Source organism: Protopterus annectens, chromosome 8.part0, assembly GCF_019279795.1.
Source record: "Protopterus annectens isolate FY-2018-M chromosome 8.part0, PAN1.0, whole genome shotgun sequence".
Classification (NCBI taxonomy): Eukaryota; Metazoa; Chordata; order Ceratodontiformes; family Protopteridae; genus Protopterus; species Protopterus annectens.
This window is the reverse complement of record NC_056741.1, coordinates 427,371,620-427,393,517: the sequence shown is the minus strand read 5'-3', so window position 1 is coordinate 427,393,517 and position 21,898 is coordinate 427,371,620.

The following is a 21,898-nucleotide window of genomic DNA, read 5'->3' as shown; positions in this document are numbered from 1 at the left end:
CATCTCTAGTCCTTCTTGTCATTGTATATATGAACTTAGCTAATGTACTAATTGATTTAAAATTATATATATGTAGAATGAATTTTCAAGTGTTATTTAAGCAGGATAGTAGTAATAGCATTTATGATACATTAAGAACAAGTAGCTTATATAACCCACCAGTACACCCTGCTCTAAATATATTTGAAAAAATGTGTGAAATTGATTTAAGTGCTCATTATGAGAGCAACAATAAAAAAGAAGGAAAAAAAAAAACAGTAATGATACAGGGGAAGAAATGATAGATTTCATACATTTCAATGAAACCCGACAAGGGCAGGGGTATTGTAATTATGAGGCAGGAAACATATAACAACAACATAAATGGAATGCTATAAGCAGAAACATATGAAATAAGTAGTAGATCAGAGTTAAACAGTGCATATTTAAAACTAACTAATCAAATAAGAGACATGTTCATAGAGAGAAGAATAGACATGGATGAATTTAAATATCTAAGTGTTACATCACCCAGAATCCCTACAATTTTTGGAGTCCCTAAAATCCACAATTCAGTTAACCATCCACCTATGAGACGGATAGTGGATGGTAGGGGCTCTATCACTGTTCCATGCGGTCAGTATATTGATACTAAGTGTAAACATTTTCTAACACAAGAACAACATCTGTGTAGGGACTCTTGGGATTTTCTGTCCAAAATGAACACTATTAGATTTGAAAAGGAAGATATTATGACTACTATAGACATAAGGGATTTATGCACCATTATTCCACACAATATAGCCCTAGAATGGACTAGGGATTACTTGGAAAACAAAAACATGGACCAGGCTATAGTAAATAATGCCATAGAACTCTTAGAAATAGTTCTCACCAATAACTACATATACTTCAAGGAAGAAATTTACAAACAAAAAGAAGGAGTGGCCATGGGCTCCCCAGTGGGGTCCTTTTTGGCAAATGTAGTTATGTTGGTGTGGGAAAAGAGGTTTGTGCATAACAGTGTCCACACAGGCAATATTAAATTGTACCTGCACTATATGGATGACATCTTCCTTATATGGGGAAATAATGAGGCTACATTAAAAAACTTTCTACAGTATATCAATGAAAGTACAGAGTTCCTTAAGTTTACATGCCAATACAACAAAAATGAGATGGCATTTTTGGATGTTATGCTTAGGAAGAATTATGGTTTTGGGGAATATGTAGCTAGTATATATAGGAAACCAACATATTCCAACATGTTACTTCACTTCACCAGCTGACACCCCTTTAAACAGAAAAGGGCAGTGGCAAAGGGCCAATTGGTTAGAGTAGCCAGAATGAACACTCCAGATGAAGACTACTATAAAGAGGTGGACACCCTAGTAGGGATGTTAACTAGAAGAGGTTACTCACCAGAATTATTAAAAGAGTTAACATTAGAAGTTACATCTAAAAGAAAAAATGGATTTTACCAACCTATTTTGACAAGGAACTTACAAAATAAGGTAACCACCAGTGCTACTGGAAATTATGGTAATTATATAAAAAATACAATAATGCCTTTATTACCACCTTTAATAAAGCTTGTGGTAGTATAAAATAGATTTTGAACAAAAACTGGAAGATACTACAAGAACACCCAAACATAATCAATGACATAGGGGTAATGCCTACTATTATTTATAGAAGAGGCAGTAATATAAAAAATATGGTTAAAGCAAAGAGGAAAATGACAAATGCTTTAACTAATAGGATGTCAAAATGTGGGAAATGCAGTTACTGCAAATACATACTTGAGGGCACTCAAATTAACCTAAAGGGAAGAAAATTAAACATAAAGGGTAAATACAGCTGTAGCACTACAGGTATAATTTACATTGCAAAATGTCAGGGATGTGATGGGTTTTATGTGGAAAAATGGAGCAAAAGCTCTGTAATCATATTTATGAACATTTATACGAAATTAAAAAAGAAAGAACCACCAATGCACTGTTTAGGCATCTAAGTGAACACTCTGACTGCTCTTTTAATTTAGTATATTAGAAAGAGTGGAGAAAGAAAAGCAGGGGGGTCCTTGGACAGTAATACTGGAGCAACATGAATTAAAATGGCAACTGCAACTAGAGGCATATAGGCAACCAGGACTAAATGACCATGTCAGTATTGCTCCCATCCTAAAATTAAAAGCATGGGAGAGATAAATTGTCATAAAATAACATTTTGCTGCTATTTTTATTCTTATTTTTATTTTTTATTTTTTATTTTTATTATTATTAATGGTTTATTTATAAAGAATATTGTGCATGACAACCACATGAACTAATTCTAGTAGCACAACAATTAAAATAGTATTTATATTAGGGTATTTAATGACAATATATATATTTTTGGGGGAATGTGTATAATAGGGGAATCTTGCTTTAAAATTTTAAAAGGACCACATGACCAGGGAAGTTTACTTAAATGGCTCTAGAACTGTTACAACTTGTATCTGATGAAGTTTTAAAGGGTTTAAAATGAAAGCGCTTATACGTTTACTGGATTGTATTGCATTTTTTGGATTAAACATGTGTTTTACACTTTTACTGGATTGTATTGCACTTCTTGAGCAACACCTGAAGTTTTCACGGCTTGGTTTTGGACTGCCTGATTTCCAGCAGCAAGTATTCCTTAGTTAGTGGTTTTGGGACGTCTTTTTTGTGAACATATCTATCCGAGATATTCCCACAGTTGAATCAAATACTGCAAGACCACCTAATTCAATTTCCTTTTATGAGTGTCTGTCCTGGTCCTACTTGTATGTTACAATATTTTGCTCTGATTTAATGTAAGATACCCGTAGAGTGAGATTGTGCCAAATAGCTGTATCCCAGGCCACAATGGCTAATCTGCACAAAGGATATGATCTGGATCCCCCTTCAAGTGTTGATGATCACTTGAAGAGGTCCAGAGCACCAAAGATGATTTTGAAAGATGAATGCTTTTCTTACTGTAAACATATTTTACTGTTTATGTGTTTTGCTCTGTCTTTTTTGTTTCAAAGACCCTGCATTTTTTACTCCAAAGACACAGCCCCCAGGCAAAGCCTGGATTTTACCTGGAAGGGAGAAAGTAAGTCTGGATTCAGATAAAACTGGTCTCTCAAACAAAGCAGCTTCCTTTTTAAAAATCCCAAAACTGGAATTTGAAAAGTCATGGCATGTTGATGTTGGGGCCAAACAAATTTTAGGTATTATCGAACAACCTTATCATGTTGACTCAGGCAACAAGATACATGAGAATTATAGATGCCATGAATCCTAAAATCCTGAGAAATCCCCTTGCTGAAATCCTGGGCTGAGTAGAAAACATCAGGAATAGATTTAGCTATAGACCTACTTTTTCTTGAGGAAGAAAAGCTTTTTGAACTAATATATCCAGATGACACCCCAGGAATACAATACTGTGGAAGGAGTTAGACAATATTTTTAATGCTCTCCTAGAAACAGTCTACAAAAGGAAATCACTTACCCAAGTGAGAGGTTCCTGACACCTTAAAAAACAAGGAAAAATGTAAATACTTTGCAGTCTGCAATAGGCTATCACCCTTGGAGCATGGAATATCCCAAAGGGTAGTGCGGAGAACTGAAGTGTAGTTTCTAGCTATAGGAATGCCATAGGAAGGTAATGTGCATACCTTAAATCTAGAGTTACCAAACAAAAACTTAAAGGGGGAATAAGAGGCCACAGGTTGTGAAGAGATAGCATTTTGCACTTTGGATTTTTCACAAACTGGTTGAAAAAAAAATCTAGGACTGGTCTCCATGACACTTCCTTCAGACCGGCACAGACAAACAGGTTATATTGTCTTTTGAGTCAGCAGATGCTGAATGGCAGGGAAAATAAAGAAGTCTGATCTGTTGCATTAGGTGGAATCTCCTTGGAAAGGAGGTAAAGTCACCCAGTTCCATCCATTTCCAAATGGAAAACTCATAGCATCAATTTATCTGATATCATCTGTTGCCAAAGAGAAAAAATGGAGAGTCAGATTTAGGGAAAGAATTAAAGGATTATCGGGAGTGGGGTTACAATTTGTAGATAGGCATTCAAACTTGTAGGTCTGTCCTTGTTTCTGGATGACTCCCTTCCTCTTAATGGTGCCTTGCCATTGTTTTTTTTATGTTCTTGGTTGAAGATTGCTGAGTCTGCTTATTTTGCTTTTTAGAAAAGTATCCTGAATTAGGGATGAAATGTTTTACAAACTAGGAGAAAGAAGACTGAAAAATCTGCGTTACCCCCTCAAATCAGTATCCATTTGTATCCCTCTGTCAACACATTTTTCAGAACTTCAGCAGCAGATGGCCCAAATACAGCCTTCCTATCAAGGTGAGGATTCAAAATTGCAGCTTTTACATCTTCAGGCAAATTATGACAACACAGACATGCAAACTTTCTCATCAAAGACGCTATAACCGCTGCTCTTGCAGAATCCCCAGTTGAGTCATCAGGACACTTCAAAGAATATTTTGTTAGTTGAGAAACTGAAGCAATGAGAGCATTTAGAGAGTAACCCTCAAACGAAGGGAAAGCATTGGTAATGTACTTCATATTTTAAAAATAAGCAACCAAAATATTTTAACATGTGAGCTTGGTAATTAAGCATTATAGAGATAAGAGTGGCAGAAGAAAGCAGACTTTTCCCAAATCAATCAGAAGCTTTTTCGTCCTTACTAAATGTTTAGCTGTAGAAGGATTTGACAAACAAAACACTTCAGGGTCAGTTCTAGGATTAAAAAATATGTATATGTAAAACTGAGGAAACTTATATAATCTATCTGCCTTCTTAGGGTTGGCAAGTCGGCTGTCAGGCACATGGCAGGCTGTAATAAAGACATCCTCCAAAGCTGGAAGAACAGGAGGGACAGCATTAGGCTGAGGGCATTTCATTTAAAAACGAATCATAGGTTCATATGTGTGGACTAATATTTTTTTCAAAGAAACTGGCATGTCATGCTGTTCTCTCTGAAAATATTGATTCATCCTAGGTAATCTTTCAGGAAAGGAAAATTATTCCAGAGGTAAATCAGAAGTACTTTCCTCAGAATCAGATTCTGTTGCCTGAGGAGAAATAACTAAATTTGTTCTTTTCAATTCTATTCCTGAGTCATCACACTACCAATCTTCAAAAAGTGAATTCCATTTGCTTTTACCTCTTTTGCCAGTATATCCAGAATGTGAAGCCTGAACTTAGTCCTGAACTAAGCCCAATAAATCTCCTATATCTACAGTAATAGAGACAGGAGAATGTAAATGTTTAACTCTCTTTTTAACAGGAATATCCATAGAGGCAGACCAACTCATGTCATGGACATCACCCCAGGGATCAGGCATCTTAGTCCAGCTAGGCAGAGAAGCATTCACCTTGCTTTTCTCTGAGACTAACAAGAGTGGATCTTCCATGCTCACCAAGGACACTCAAACAGCAGAGGATTCGTTTAACCCCTAGTCCACAGTGATTGGCGCTACAACAGAGGACCACAAGGAAGAAGATGGCTGGTCTAAGGAACCTGAAATGGGTACTGCAGGGTCACTCATTTGCAGCTAAGGCAAGAAAGCAGCTTGCTGAAGGGGCAAAGGAAGGTTGTGTATACATGTTTTTCTTTTTGTGACCAGATTAAGGAAGATTTGAGGAACTGGTAAGCTGTTCCATGGTTAAGCTGAAAAAGAAACCTGAAATGGGAACAATTAAGTCAGCAGCAGTCAGTAAAAGTTAAGTGTCAGTAAAGTAGTGTTTTCTCCAAAATTCTGCAGTGACAAGCATAAAACCCATTTGTTCCTGCCCCTAAAGATAATTTCTAAAATGATTATCAGCAAAATTAGAGTAAACTGGACAAACATCAACTGACAGAAAAGTCATGTGATAGTCCAAAAACATTAAATCAGAGCCAAAAAAAATGTTTTATAAAATAAAGTACTGCTTTAATCAAAAGATGTTTTTAAGTTTTTTTTTTCCAGAATGGAACTCATCAGCCCCACTATGGAGAAACACAAGCCGGCCATAAATCCTCAAAGGCCTGCAAGAGGATCATTTGCTGTTGAGATCCTGGAAAATGTGATGTGAGAGGGAAACTGATTTGAGGGATAAGTCAGATTTTTCACTTTTCCTTCTCTAAGGGAATAGTGCCCAGACCACTGTTTTTCTCCATGCTTAGTTCAAGCTGTTAACAGTCTGGGTGTGTGGAAGGTGTTTTGGATGTATGTTACATCCTAGGCAGGATATAACCCATGCAACTAGGGCTACTGCAGCAGTGATCTAATGATGAACATTACCATTAACCTTTATAGGAAAGACAAAAAATTCTTATGAATTGCCTTAATATTAACAGCATAAGCAACAAATGGTCAGCACTTGAATACTGGCTTTGTGATGTAAATCACACATTCTGGGAATAAAAGAAACCTGGCTAAAAGACAACCATTGTCCTTCCCAATACATTAACCTGAACTATATCTTTATACCTAGACAACAAACAAGGTCTCAGGGTAATTATACTTATTATTAGCAAGAAGCTAACATTAAAAAGGTAAGCCTTGCTTTAGATGTGGCAAACAAAAAGCATAACTGGATATCTATGCATTTTACATTAGATTGTCATGCTAAATTGCATTTGTACATGCCTTACACTCCCCCTCCATCTTCAGTACCAATATTATAACAACTAATACAAGACATATTTGTTAAGGAGGTACCACTGGACACAATACTAACAGGTGGCTTTAATACTAATGTTGGTACTGTTCTCAACAACCCTCTTAATAAAATGTTTCTGTTCCACAGTTTGGAACAACTACCCAAAGAAGCTACAAGACACAACCAACTGACAGGCAAAAACTCTATTCTAAAATTCTCAGATCTCGTTATTATGAACTCAAAAGTGAATTACAAAGAAGTCAGTCTATTACGTAATACTCTAAATGATCGATGCCCCGTTCCTTCCACTCAACCCTTTAAAGACAGTAGGGTCCTATGTCATCATTAAGGATATCCATATTGTCTCCATAGCTTTGCATATCAGGCTAGTTGGGTTTATGGATTAATAATTCTCGGTTCATGGATGGCCTACCCTTGTGCAGTGAGATAACTGTTACAGCCCTCCATTCATTTGGCTTGAAGCCGGTTTGGTGACTGTGGCTAAATAGTTTTTCTAGTGGTCCAAATAGCTCCTGTTTCATGCTATTAAGGAGTCATCCTGGGATATTATTGGGATCCATTGATGGAGTGTTGGACATATGGAACTCCTTGAGTACCTGTTGGCTAGTGATAGTTGGGGAAGTTATGGATGTGGGTATTTCCTGAGGGGTCTTTGATGGGGAGAAGGGGGTAAACATTGAGCTAAATCTGTCATCCAGAAGGTTTGCTATATCTTCCAACTCCATATATGTGGCACCTTTTACAATTAATTCAGTACATTGCTATGTATTGCTATTGAGGCATAGTTGAAGAAGGCTTTGTGATTTTCCTTAACCTGGGAGGCTAACTTTGCTTCAAATTTGGCTTGGGTTGAAATGATTATCCCCCTGAGTGACTTGTTTAGGTTGATGAGGGATGAGGGATTTTTTGCATTGCTGAGCATTGCACCTCCTAAGTTTTGCCATTTATTTCTTCCTTTTGTTATACAACCTACTGATATTAGGATTCCACCAGGGTGGCTTGTTTTTTGAGTTTATTCTGTGCTTAATCTGGATAGGTACAGCTGTCTCTAAACAACTATTAATATGATTATACAGGGTTTCTGTGAACAGTTCCACATAGGCAGTGGTGTTCTCTGTTTTTTGTTTGGGGGGTGGCTTGACATTTTGCCAAGGTGTCGCTTAGTAGTAGTAGAAAGTTTATCCTAAAATAATTTCTAACAATTCCAAGCTTAGCCAGTGTCCCCGAGTTTACCTTTATTTCAAAGGAGACAGATTTATTGTCTGCCCTGAACAGCAAGGACATTACACCAGGGAGGGTGCAACATTCCACCATGTTTCTGAGGACCATGTGAAGGATGTTTGCACCCCTAGTGAGCATACACACTAATTGGTCCAATGTACTTGCATTTACAAAGTCTAGGTATCTTTGGCCCTGCATGTTAAGGGTTGTGTATGATTCCCAGTTTATATTTGGGTAGTTAAAGTTGCCCATAAGTATGGCGTTAGGATGAATGGTGAGCATCTCTAGTACAGTGAAATATGTATTCTGGTTTCCTGGATCATAAAGGGGGATCTATAGCTTGCAAGGATATGGCATGGGACTTTGTCTAAGGTAATTTGGATATGGAGAAGCTCAAGTGCATCATACAGATGGACCAGCTTTGAGGTATGTTGTACCTGTAACGGTAATGCAGATAGAGGCACCTCCACATTTTGACACTTCCTGTGCAGTAGTTGGTCTAAATGTATGCAAAGCATTGTAACCCTGCACTGATGAGGTGGTACCTTTGGCTTTAAACTATGTCACAATAACTACACAGACATCTACATTCCTTACAGTGAAGAGAACTTGCAGGGAGTGGAGTTTTTTGTTTAGATTTCTGGCCTTGAAAAGTAACACCTTCAGATTTTCCTGAGCTAATTTAGCTATGTTGGTAAGCGTATCAGGTGGGCAATGCCTAATAAAGGCAATATGAGAGCGAACAAGGATTTAGCCAATATTCAAAATGCCAGAGGGGACTGGTCCAGACCATCCTTGTCAAAGCAGCATGGTCTGCTGACCATATCCTCTAAGGCTGACAATTATTGTACCTACTTCAAATTATAGCATACTCTAAGCCAATTGGTAAAGTTGATTATTTTCTCTTCATATTGTGGCATCACCTATGAACCCTTGGAGAAGGTAGAATGGTGTTCACTGCTAGGCTCATACCAACCTGGGCCTTGACTTCATATGTGGTATTTTGAAAAGGGCTGGAGTTTAGAAGTATTCTAGAAGCAGCAACTTGGCCATCTATGCATAGTTTTTCAGGGCAATATAAACTAAATTCCTTCTCCAGGTCTAGGACAGGCTTTGCTATGAGCATTCTTCAGGAGTTCATGGACCCTTATCCTTCTACCTTCCAGTCAGTCTTAGCCATGGTCATCTACCCATAGAACTAAGACTTCTGTAGTATTGATCATAATGATGAACTGAGTACAGTTTACTATAACAGTAGATGTTCACTGCTACACAGCTGCCCCCCTCTCTATCTGCATCATCCTTATTTTTGTAAGTTTTTATTGCCAGGTTGAGGATATACACACTTACACACACACACTATATATATATATATATATATATATATATATATATATATATATATATATATATGTATAGGTCTACTTCATATGACTGAAATTTCATTTGACTGAATTTCATTTGACCAAGACCATAATACAGAAATTTCTAAATACTGAAAACTCACTTGACTGAAACTCATAATACTGAACCCTTACAATGCTAAATTTAAATATAGTAGTAACAGCATGTAGACGTTCTGTGTGGAGTCTGCATGTCCTCCCTGTGGTCGCGTGGGTTTCCTCCAGGTGCTCCAGTTTTATCCCACATCCCAAAGACAAAATTGGCCCTAGGTGTGAGTGCATGCATGTGTGTGCCTTCTGTGAAAGGTTGGGCACTGGGCTGGCAACTTGACACTGTAAAATTCCACTGTCAATCATGAGCTGACAGGTGGTCCACTGTGGTGACCCCTAACTTGAAAAAGCCAAAAGAAGAAGAAGAAGAAGAAGAAACAGCGTGTAGACTACTGTAATGTAAGTAAAAGGTATATGCCCTTTCTCCACTGTAGTGCAATCCTGGAGTTAGTATATATAGTTGGGGGGCACATCCCCCCAAATTAGGGTGTGTGGAGGGCATACCCCCCACCTAGTTTGGTTTTTATATCATCAGGTTTCTATTAAGAGGGTACGTATGCAGTTTTTAAGTTCTGGAAAGAGTTAGCCATTGGTGTTGTAAGTGTGCATGTCTATAGTTTACACTTTAGTATGTTGAAATTTAGCATTGTAAGGTTTCAGTATTATGAGTTTCAGTTAAGTGAGTTTTTGGTATTTTGAAATTTTGGTATTATGGTCTTGGTCAAATGAAATCCAGTCAAATGAAATTTCAGTCATATGAAGTAAACCCATATATATATATATACATATATATATATATATATATATATATATATATATATATATATATATATATATATATATATATATACACACACACACACACACACGTATGTATATATATATATATATATATATATATATATATATCTGTATATTCCTAGCATTGACCTTTTCATGGCTTTAGCCTCTGAAGGGCTGAGTCCAAATCATTCTTTTTTTTTTTTTGTCAGCTCAGCTCAAGCTGAGGAATGGTTTGGGTGCGGGAAGGATGCAAGTGAAGCTTTGGAAGCTGTCTGGGTTTTGTATCCTGTGCAGGATACAATCCAGATAGCTAAAGCTACTGCAGCAGTGATCATTCAAACATCTACTGTTATGGTAAGTTTCCTTACATAACATTTTTATTGCCAGGGTTAGGTTACCTCTATATCTATATCTATATATATATGTATAGACTTTGTCATGTACAAATTGCATCTTATGTAAATGACATATAATTCTTCCATTTATTTGCTACTCTCATGTTATTGTTAATCTTTTTCTTCATCATCTTCAGCACCCAACACCAGTCTCTCTGGTTAATGTTCAAGGCAGCCCTGGCTTTTCTACTCATCTCTTGCGCTTTCTTTCTGTCAGTCAGTCAGTCAGTCATTTACCTTGAAAACAGTGAAAAAGGTTTAACTGGCAAGTTCTCTATACTGGCAATGATAATGTCAGAAAAATGAGCAGCAAAGACCCTCCTCATTTTGCTGACTTACTGTCGGCCAGGTAAATGTATTTCCTCCTTAGCATGTTCTGCATACAAAAATGTTTTTGATCATCCCAGAAAAAAATATTCTAAAAACAGCTGGGTATAGCAACTTAAATCTCATACCTGCCTCTTGACATTCCCGGGCTGCAGGGATAAACTTGTTTCTAATCTCCCTGGTGTACAGTGAACATTCATTCTTCACAAACAATATGGTGCCCCTAATTTTACTATATCTACTTCATACCACAATTTTGTCAGGAGTAGATCTTTCTGCAGGTGTGACTGCATCTTTACTAATACAAGTCTTGGCTGCTTTCTCATGGCCACGTTTAGAGTATATACACAGCCTGGCTTTTCAGTTACCAAATCCTGCTGTAGAATACAAATCCATTTTATCTGTTCTTTCATAAAATTAATGTAATGTATTCCTTGCAATTTGTATGGTGTAGCAGAAAATCTCATGTTTTCGCTGTGTGCTCTGTCTTCTAACTCTACTATTTTTTGAAACAGTTCATCTATAGAAGCCTTATGTTTAACCAGTGTTTCCTTCATTTCATCCTCTGATTTCTGCAGTTTTATCAACTCATTAAATAGATTATTCTATTCTTTCCAGCTTTTTGCCATTTGACTTTCTATAGTCTTCCAGTATCTTACTTATTATAAACACTTTTGCATACATTTGATTTATTTCTTCCTCTAAATTACCGGAAGCCATCTGCTATAAAACCTGGACAGCTGAAATTCTGTTCCCAACCAGAGTTTTATCTTCTCCATTTTTTAGTTGATTTTCTCTTACCTTTTCCAGATTTCTTCTTTGCCAATATCCAGGCAGTGCAGTTCCTAGCCAATAACTGAATGTTCCCAAATAATAGCTTTTGCTGGCTATTTTTGAAAGTTTCTGTTTTTCTCACTGGAAGAGCTCTAATCAACATGCTGATCAGTGTACAACCATCTTGGATGTCTCAAAACATGCTTATTCTTGGTCAAGTTTTGTTCATGTAAAAAGGTTATATAGAACAAATGGGGTTCATACAGTCATACTATAGATGCAAATGGTATACATTTATTCATCAGTTCCCTTTAGACAGACCTGGTATTTCTGGATAACTGCTGTCATATAATAAGGGGTATAATGCTATCATTAATAAATATATCTGTAAGAAGGTATGGCACATGCATTTTCAAAAAAAAAAAAACGGATTGGGAAATACACTTAGCTTGGTTAAGTTAAAATAAAAACTGCCCATACAAACACAGTGCTTCAATACTATTGAAAGTGGGGTTCCTTTGGTTTTGACAAAAGGTTGGACAGTGGCAGCTCGTGCCATTGGACTGCACGACTGCAGCCCCCCCAGCTGTGAAAAGAAAGAAAAAGTTGTTAGAACATTTTAAAAAATAAAATAATATATTTAATTTATCATTTTGTACTGTGTACTGGGCTGGCTGGTTAGCTACGAGTCTGACTGACTCACTGTTAAAATCCCTGAACTCAAACTGCACATGCTCGGTGAGTTCCAAGTTTAAAAAAAAAAAAAATTAGTTTCTAAAAAAAGCAGTCCAGATTAAGGAGAGAAGGCATCAATGTGGTTTATAACTGTAGTAAAAGTGGAAGGGGATTTGACTGCCATGTCGGCATTCATGAGAGTGACATGGATGACTGGATGGCTACTGACTGGTTCTCGCTCTCTTCCCGTGCTTTGCATGCTGTGAAAAATAGAGTGAGAAACAGTCAGTAATAGCAGTACTTTGGTTTACTGAGTTGAGGGAGTTTGTAACTTTGCTCGGACAGTGTGTGCCTGTACCCACACTGTGAAAGTAGCAGAAATCCAAGTAAACAGTCAGTAATAGCAGTACTTTGGTTTACTGAGTTGAGGGAGTTTGTAACTTTGCTCGGACAGTGTGTGCCTGTACCCACACTGTGAAAGTAGCAGAAATCCAAGTACAGACCAGTGACAAGTGGAGTACCACAGGGTTCAGTCCTGGGTCATCTCCTGTTTGGTATCTACTTCCCTGAAGTACAGGCTAACACAGAAGGTCTTTGGCTAACATAATCAATGATTAATGATGTGGGCATCCTACAAAAGAGCCTCACTTAGACAGATGCCTGGTGTCAAAGCCATGGCCTCAAGCTCAATGCCAAAAAGTGCATTGTCATCCGTTTTAGTAAAAACTCTGTACCCATGAACTACCACATAGGTGGTAGTCTACTTAACACCGAAAGTGTGATTAAGAGACCTTGAGACACAGGTGGACAGTAGTCTCTCCTTTGATAATGACATCACCACAGTAGTCAGGAAATCCTTCTACATGGCACACCTCATCATAAAAGGTTTCTCATCCAGGAAAAAAGAAGTCATTGTTCCCCTATACTCATCACTCATTAGACCCATTATAGAGTACAACGCCCCGTTTAGTATGTACCTCACAAGACATCTACAACAACTGGAAAGGCCGCAGAAATACCTCACAAGGAGGATTACAGGCCTCAAACAGATGCCCTACACAGACCATCTCAAAAAACTCCAGCTTTACTCCACCGCATATTGCCTACTCAGAGACGATCTCTGCCTAACATACAAAGCTATGTCAAACCCAGAGCTGTTGAACATGCTCCACTTAAAGAAATCCCACTCCTTCTGTGCTACACGATCTAGGTACCTAAACCTTGTCACCACAATAAACAGAACATGCTGGAGGGATAGATTCCTGTCCCAGAGACTTCCCATACTCTGGAACAAACTACCTATCTATATCAAACAAACTCCTCATTAGCACTCTTGAAGAAAAATCTTGATGATTGGATGGGAGATAGGAAATTCACCCCAGGGATCACTTCTGTGGCTCTGCTCGACAGGGGCACAGGAAAATCATTTTCTTGGGTGGCGAAAGCCAGGGTACTGCTTGGCTAGGCTAATATAGGCCCTAGGGCCAATAGCCTAGTACCTACCTATGAACCTATGCACCTATGAACTACTGACTGACTGTGCTCTTTGAGAGCTGACACTGAGACTGAACTGAATATTTTATAGTTTTTTTATCTGTTCATCTGTTGTTGGTATGTATGCATTTTTTTCTAATTAATTTAATAATAATATAGTGGTTGGTTATTATTATACAGGTTGTGGCATTGTGTATGCTATGCATCTGCAGTTCATGTGATTCATTGTATGGGATGAACTATTTTTTTAATAGTAGTAGTAGTAGTGTCAAGTGACGTAAGGTGCCTTATACTGCAAAACATTGTTTTTCTGTTGTCAGCATGTCTGTGGGACTCTGCGCTAATTAAATGTTTAATGTTGTGATGACTGATGTTATGGAAATGAGACAGCAGTTAAATAGTTAATTGCAATCCCATCCATCCGTTTTGCTCTTTTCTTTTTATTTTTAATATAATATATTTTAATATATTATATTTTTATTCTGCTTGTTTGTTTATTCACTGCTACTGGCCTGCTGTATAATACCAGTTTTCCAGGGCAGGTGCACATACAGTGCTATTGTGCAATTTTGCTCCTTGTGAGCTCGATGCCTATGACACCTTTCTTGGGAACCTTCGCTGACTAATAAGGAGCTATGCTCTGTATTCCCCTCTTTTTTGTCTTCTAATGTGGTTAAAGCAAGGTTGCTCAGTTGACCTACTTCAACTACCTACCACCTCTTCATATTGTAAATAGTCAGCTACCTGATGCCATATGCATTTTGCGTAATACTGTTATGTGAGTGTGGCAACCAACCTGCAACTACTACAGATTCAGGTTCAGGCTGAATTTCTGCAAAGGACAGTCACAAAACATGGCTTTCTTCAGATAGTAAGGTAGCCCAGTTAGCAGCACAGATAGTTCTAAGGAGGGGAAGGGGATGGCGCAGTGGTTGGGAATGCAGAAGGTGGGTTAATCTACTCTGTGCAGGATCCTTTGTCTATGCACAGGCTTAATGGCACTTAAAGTAAAATGATCACTGAAATCTGAGGTTTTAGCAATAGCTAAGGTTAGACAGTGCACTGTAACCCAGGTTTACGAGTGATTGTTCCTTGCAGGTAAATGCACATCCAAGTCTAGAAAAAAAAAACATACGCTTTCCTAGTGGGGCAATGCATGGAAATTCTGTGGCTCAAACACTAATCTCCAAATCAGAGCAAAAGTTCAGGTGCTGCAAGATAATGTCAGCTTTACCTCATGCAAATCTGATTGCCGTCAAAACACAACTATTTACCTGGCAACATTGTGAAAGGAAGTAAGACACAAAGGAAGTAAACAAAATGCCAGTTCCACCAATGGCGGAACTTGAACTACACCAGGGAATGCACAACTCTCTCACTGCTTGTATAGTTCATTTAACTCTTTTGCACAATGTAGGCAAAGAAGCCTGTGCTGCAGCTGTAGGTCCACGTTATTTATTTCTCTGTTCTTGCTGACTGACTGATTGCTGTCTAGGTATTATTAAGAGACTCAGTTAGGAAGAGGAGGAGGTGTTGGTCGGGGGATACTGATGAGAGTATTGGGATCTGTCTGTTTGATGCTCAGTAGCTGTAGTGAGACTCAAGCGAGAATGAAGCAGCAGCAGGAGTTGACGTGCATTAATCAATGCCAAACTCTTGAGGCTAGCCAACACGTAAAAGGATAATTCACATTACAAAATTTAGAGAGAATCCAGGTTGCACTAGTGAAAGGCTGTCATTACCATTTATTTCTACTAAGGGAAACAAACCAAGGCAATTTAGGGCAATGGTCCGTCAGATCCTGTATAGGGATAATAGTTGCCCTGAGAGTGATCTGCGTGCGTTATACACCTCATAAAATCTAAACTAGTCTGCTGCTCTCTAATATTTATATTCTCAGAGCAACATCCCAGTCTGTAACAGCCTGTTTTTAACTGCATTTTTCTGCAGAACCATGTATGCCATTTAGAAGTGAAATGAAGCGAAGTGAAATCAAACTTAGTACTGGTCATGTGTGTATGGGTGCACACGCGCGCATAAGTGTGCATATGGTGAGGTGGGGGGCATTATGCATTCAAATGTGTTTGACATCAAAAAAGTATTAAGTAAATGCAAACTTATCAAACAATTTAGGGGGATTTTTATGTTCCAACTTGCTTAGGAAAATGTTATACTGCATTGGGAGTTTAATTTGCTGTTCTATTCAGTGTTTGACATAGCAGCAGTGACTGAACCCAGGATAAATACTTTCTCAATGCCGTTTACAGTTTTGGTGGGTATGTCTTTTACTAGCTTAGTTTTATAAATGAGAGAGGAAAACAACTGATCTTGTTGCATTTCTTATACCTTCTGCGGTCTGCCATATGAAGTATACTGTTCTGACTCAACATGTGCCAGTGAATGGATGTATCAATCTCATACATTTCTGAAACTTGCATTCACCCTGCGTCTTAAGCACATGCTTACTTTTGATAGCATTGTTTCTTTTTACTGAGTTGGTGTTTCTAGACTAAAATTAATTTTGAGTAAATTCTGGATTCGTTCTTGTCTGACGGGACATGTTGCATGACTCTTTTTTTCTAGCATTTTTTTTTTTTGATTTCTTAAACTGCTGGTTCCCTCTGACTGGGTAGAACATGGGGGATCCTTTTTAATTTTTTTAGGAAGGTTATGCAAGGGAAGTGTGTATGTGAGTGTGTGTGTGTGTGTGTGTGTGTGTGTGTGTGTGTGTGTGTGTGTGTGTGTGTGTGTGTGTGTGTGTGTGTTACCAAATAAATATTTAAAGTCCCTTTTTTTGTGGTTTTTGAGCATAGATAAACATGACCAGTTTGAACCTGTTTTGTAATTCCAGTGAATGTTTGCTAGCAAATGTACTGTCTTTTTTTCCCCTCTAACAATAAATGTTTAAACATTTTGCAGTCTTGGTTGAGGGACATATATAGAAGGTTTTATAGTATTTTAAGCTAATTTCTTGAGAAGATGAACAAATTAATAATCAACTATATACTGCAATAGTTTAATGCACTCAGGTGAATCACACTAGCTTCAGGCTACATCTGCCAAAACAATACAGAGGTAGTTAGATAAACATTCATTGGCATACGTTATGCTTAGAGTGAAAAATACTATCTGGTTGGATCATTGTTTTTTTTTTCTCCCTGTTGTAGGTGGATTGGGACTTTTGCAAACAAGACCCACTTCGGACAGCACCAACTTTTACAGACAGAGGTCTGATTTGAGTGTAATAACACTATTTCGAGGGTGTCATTAGCACGACTACTGCAGTTCCATTTTTTTGCAGTATTGTCTTTGTGAGCACATATAGAAAATGAAAAACATAAGATTAACATTTTTAGTTAGGGTAGAATACTTGGGCTTACATTAGAATAATCTAAAAATAAATAAGCAGGCATTTTGTGTTAAATCAGTATCTGTGGTACTTCAGTATATGTAAAATGGAATGCCTGTAATATCATTTCTGTTATGTTAATTAGTCAGAGACTGGTACTCTAAGTTAGATTTGCTTAAGCTTTTTGGTTCTGCTTTATATGCGTCCTTTTCTGAAAAATTATATAATTGCTTAAAGTATATTGTGCATAGAATTAAGAAAATGACTGCATTTGAGAATGTTTGGCTATGATGATAGTTACAGTATGATGGTATTTTGGCCATTTAGGAGTCTTTCTGGAGGTTAGGATATCTGTTGGGGCATTTTATATCATTTTTGTGGCGAAATAGGTCTCTGAAATAGCCTCTCTCCCAACTCCACACACTGTCTTTCACACATACACACACACACACACACACACACACACACACACACACACATACACACACACACACACACACACACACTGCCACCACCAAATGAAGTAAGATCATGTGCAAGTTCTTGGCTATTGATGTGAAAGAAATACAATAATGGAGATGTATTTTACTTAAACATGAAATTTGAGTATGATTTATATGGGGGGAAAGTATACTTACCTTCATAAGAGTGTCATCTTTTTTTGCCTTTAATCTGACAAGATCAAGTTGTATACTGTGGTCGGGGATGTCAGTGGAGATTGGGGCTGTGTATGACTGGAACAAATGGCCCTGATGCTTGCTGTGAAGTCTAGCTTTGCAAAGCTATAAAGTCTGGACTTTAAGATGAATGTGCAATAATTAGCAAGCTTACAAGTAGTTGATGTATATTTCATATCTGTTCATTGTCTATACTGAATGTTTGTTTAAAAATGTTTCTAATATGTTGAGCTTTTCATACCGGACATTGTTGACAAGGGATTTTTTTTTATAAAACCGTGTTGCATTGTAGAAACCCAGGTAAACAAAAGTAAAATACATAAAATGAAATGTGTACTTAGCTGGCACACAAGCTGTGACTAATGCTTCTGTCAACAAAATTAAAGTATATAACACAGCTGTTACTATTATTTGTACTTTAATCCTGACAGGTAAAAAGCAGCTAATTTACTTAGGCAATGGGCAGTGTGTTTGTGAATTCATTGAGGTGACTGGTTTGTGAAGTCATTGAGGTGACTGGCCTTGTTTGCTGTTGTAATTGTGGCTTTGCAAGATAACTGTTTATTTGGGTAAAGCTGGCTGTTATGCAAGCCTGTAACTACAATTTCTGTGCAACAGACTAAATTAATGCAGCCATTAATTTAATTTTAATCTATGCAGGGTTAGCAGATATTTTAGGTTGGCAATCGATATGATGGCTGTGGATGATATGTTTGGTACTGTAACTTTGGTGTAATTCTGGCTTTGCAGAACTAAGTGTGTGTGTGTGTGTGTGGGGGGGGGGGGGTGCTGTTTGGAAATGAAATGAGTGACCCTACTACTTACTGTTATAAGACTGCTGTGCATGTGGATGGAGTGAGATGGACTGAGTACAAATGCTGACCTCTGGATAATGTTTATGTGAAAGATGCAGTTGCATTACTGTTTTGCTTTCTTATTTCAGAGTTTCAAGACAGGTACTTTTGGTAGCCTATTGGGAAGGGGGACTATCATGTCAGTGTGAGAATGAAATAACTGGTCATTTACTGTTGTAATTCTACCTGTGGGAGTAAGCAATATGCATACAGGCTGTGACTATTGTCTCTGTGCAGCAGATGTATTTTAATGCTGGAAGGATCAAAGCAGAAACTGTACTGGTGGGCAATGAAATGATTGCCCCTGTTTTATTTTTACTCCTGCAAAGCCAGAATTAAGACAGAGTGTGTCCATCACAAATGCATTAATATAGTATTTTTTTAAATCCTGGCAGGGCCAAGCCAGATAGTTGGTAGGTCATGGCTGTGGGAGACTGTTAATGAAATGAGTGGTGTTCCTGAAGCTGTACTTTAAAATGTACACAAAAGTGGCACTTAATCATTTATGTAATATCTTCATTTCAGAATTATAACTACGATAACCAGAATGAGTGAGCAGAGTGTTACAGTGGTCCGTCTGAAATCTATTAATTTTAGAGACCTGACTTTGGATGAAAAGTTAAGAATCAAGAGGACTGGAAGACCCACACCTGATCTGAAGATGGAGTCTCAAGGTACAAGTAGGTCAAGAACATGCACACGCAGCTTCAGCAGTTCAGTGTATGACAAACACACCTGGATCTGTGGTTGTGAGGAAACAAACAGCTTGTACTGCTTCTCAGGTTTATTGTTCAGTGGAGAGGATGCCTGGACGTCAAAGGGTATGAATGACCTGAAGAGATTAGAAGAAAAGTCCAGAAAGCATGAACAGTCTGCTAAACATTTTGGCAACCAAATGAGTCTAGCAGTGTTGGGAACTGTGGATATCAGGTCTCAGTTAAATAGTGGATACCGGTTATCAGTGGAAAGACATAACAAGAAAGTGGAAGAAAAATGTCATGTTCTATCACTTATAATAGACTGCATCAAGCTGTGTGCTAAAGAAGAAGTTGCTTTAAGTGGCCATGATGAGTCTGAATAGTCAATGAGTGCAGGAATGTTCTGGAGACTGATAGACTTCACCTGCAAGATTGATCAGAAGTTAGCTGAGAACATGAGAACTTCAACTATTTTCAAAGGAACATCAAAAAACGTTCAAAATGAACTCCTGGACTGCATACTAACAGTATGCAGAGAAGAAATAAAAAAGGAGATTCATACTGCACAATTTGTAGCTGTAATTGCAGATGAAACCACTAATGTTGCTGGGCTGAGGCAAATTGCCATTGTGTTCCATTATGTTGTCAATGGACAGGTGTTGGAACATTTTTGGGGATACTTTATACCACCTGGATAGACAGCAGAGCATATTGCTGGTGTGATAAGACAACAGCTGAAGGAAGTAGTGGGAGATCAGCATGAAAAAGTGATTGCTCAGAGTTATGATGGTGCATCTGTCATGAGTGGTGCTCAGCATGGGGTCCAGGCCAACATAAGAGAGGAGTTTAAATATGCCTGTTATGTACACTGCTATGTCCACCAACTTAATCTGGTAATGCAAAGAGCCACACTACAGAATACTGAAGCAAGGACATTTTTTTAACACTTGGTGGAATTCCAGCCTTTTTCTCTCATTCATTTCAAAGACAAGCTGCTCAGTATAGTATAGTATCACAACGCATGCCAAGAGTGTCAGGAACATGGTGGAATTTTAACATCTGTACTGTAAATGCAGTGTACAAAAACTTGGAATTGCAGTCGGAGTGTTTTCATTATTTGTACAAGTGTCCTACATCTGCTGCAGCAACTGTACAGGAAGCAAATGGGTTACTGCGAATAGCTGAAGATGATGAATTTAAATTTTGGCTTGCTGTTTTCCATCATATAATGCCCCATGTTGACATTCTTTACAGGCAACTTCAGTGTTGTACCACAGATGCAACCACCGTTGAAAAGGATGTGCATACATTTTTGAATTAAACTGATGGTGTCAGATCAGGTATCAACAGCATTGCAGAACAGTATCTACAGACAGAGAACATCCTGTCAAGACATAGACGAGGACCATAAGCTTCCTGATCACTGCATGAGACATTGTCGATTGCTGCAAAGGAAGTGTGTGATGTCATAAAGTTCCAGGCAACATCACAATTTCAACAAACTGGCCATCTTCAAGCTTCTCAACTACTACTCCCTGAAAAAATTTCAACATACAAAAGAGAGTTTCCAGAAAATCTGTTCACAGCAACAATAGATAACTATCCATTCCTGTTGAGGGGACAACTTAGAATGGAACTTGGAGTGGTGTATCACCATGAAGAATTTGCAGCAAGTGGCAGTGCAGTCCAGATGTTAAAATTCTTGGTGGACAACTCATTAACTAGTGTGTTTTCAGAGATTTACAATGTGTTGTTGATTATAGCCAGCACACCAGTGTCAACTACTGAAGCAGAAAAGTGTTTCTCAACATTGAAAAGAATTAAAACATTTCTTCTTAGTACAATGGAGCAAGAAAGAATGAATGCATTGCCTATGATTTCCATACGAAAGGAGTTAACGTGGAGTATAACTAACTTCAACCAAATAGTTATTGATTTGTTTGCACAAAATAAAGACAGACGAATGGACTTTATCTATAAGTAACAAACCTGAGAAATACCCAGAGGAACACAATAGAGGTTCTTATTTGCTACTATACTACAAGCACTTATTTGGAACCAGGTGGGGTCATGTGAATAGTGTTTGCTTGGGAAGCTTTAAACTGTACCTTTTGAGTCTGCATGAAAAAGGGGGAAAAATGAAATCCAGTATGACCTGATGTGTTCCAGACTAGACCACAGCTTCTCTTTGGGTGCAGAAACAGAGTACGAAGTACTGTTTGCAGTATACTGCAGAGGTAAGTCTTCAAACCAGCCTGTATATACATGTAAGAATGTATGCTGTGTAGAGTATTCAGCATGCACCATAGTAACTGAGCATTTACTTCATGTAAATTGGTAAGCATGGCCAGCACTGATCCCACTGAATCATAGCTCCACCCCTTTCTGGTTGGCCACACCCCTCCACATTGGCCCCACCCATTCAGCTATCTCCTGCAGCCCCCCTTTGATTTGAAGTCACCAGCCATCACTGAGGTTGGCAATGCATCATAAGGGTGCATATACAGCATTTTTCAGT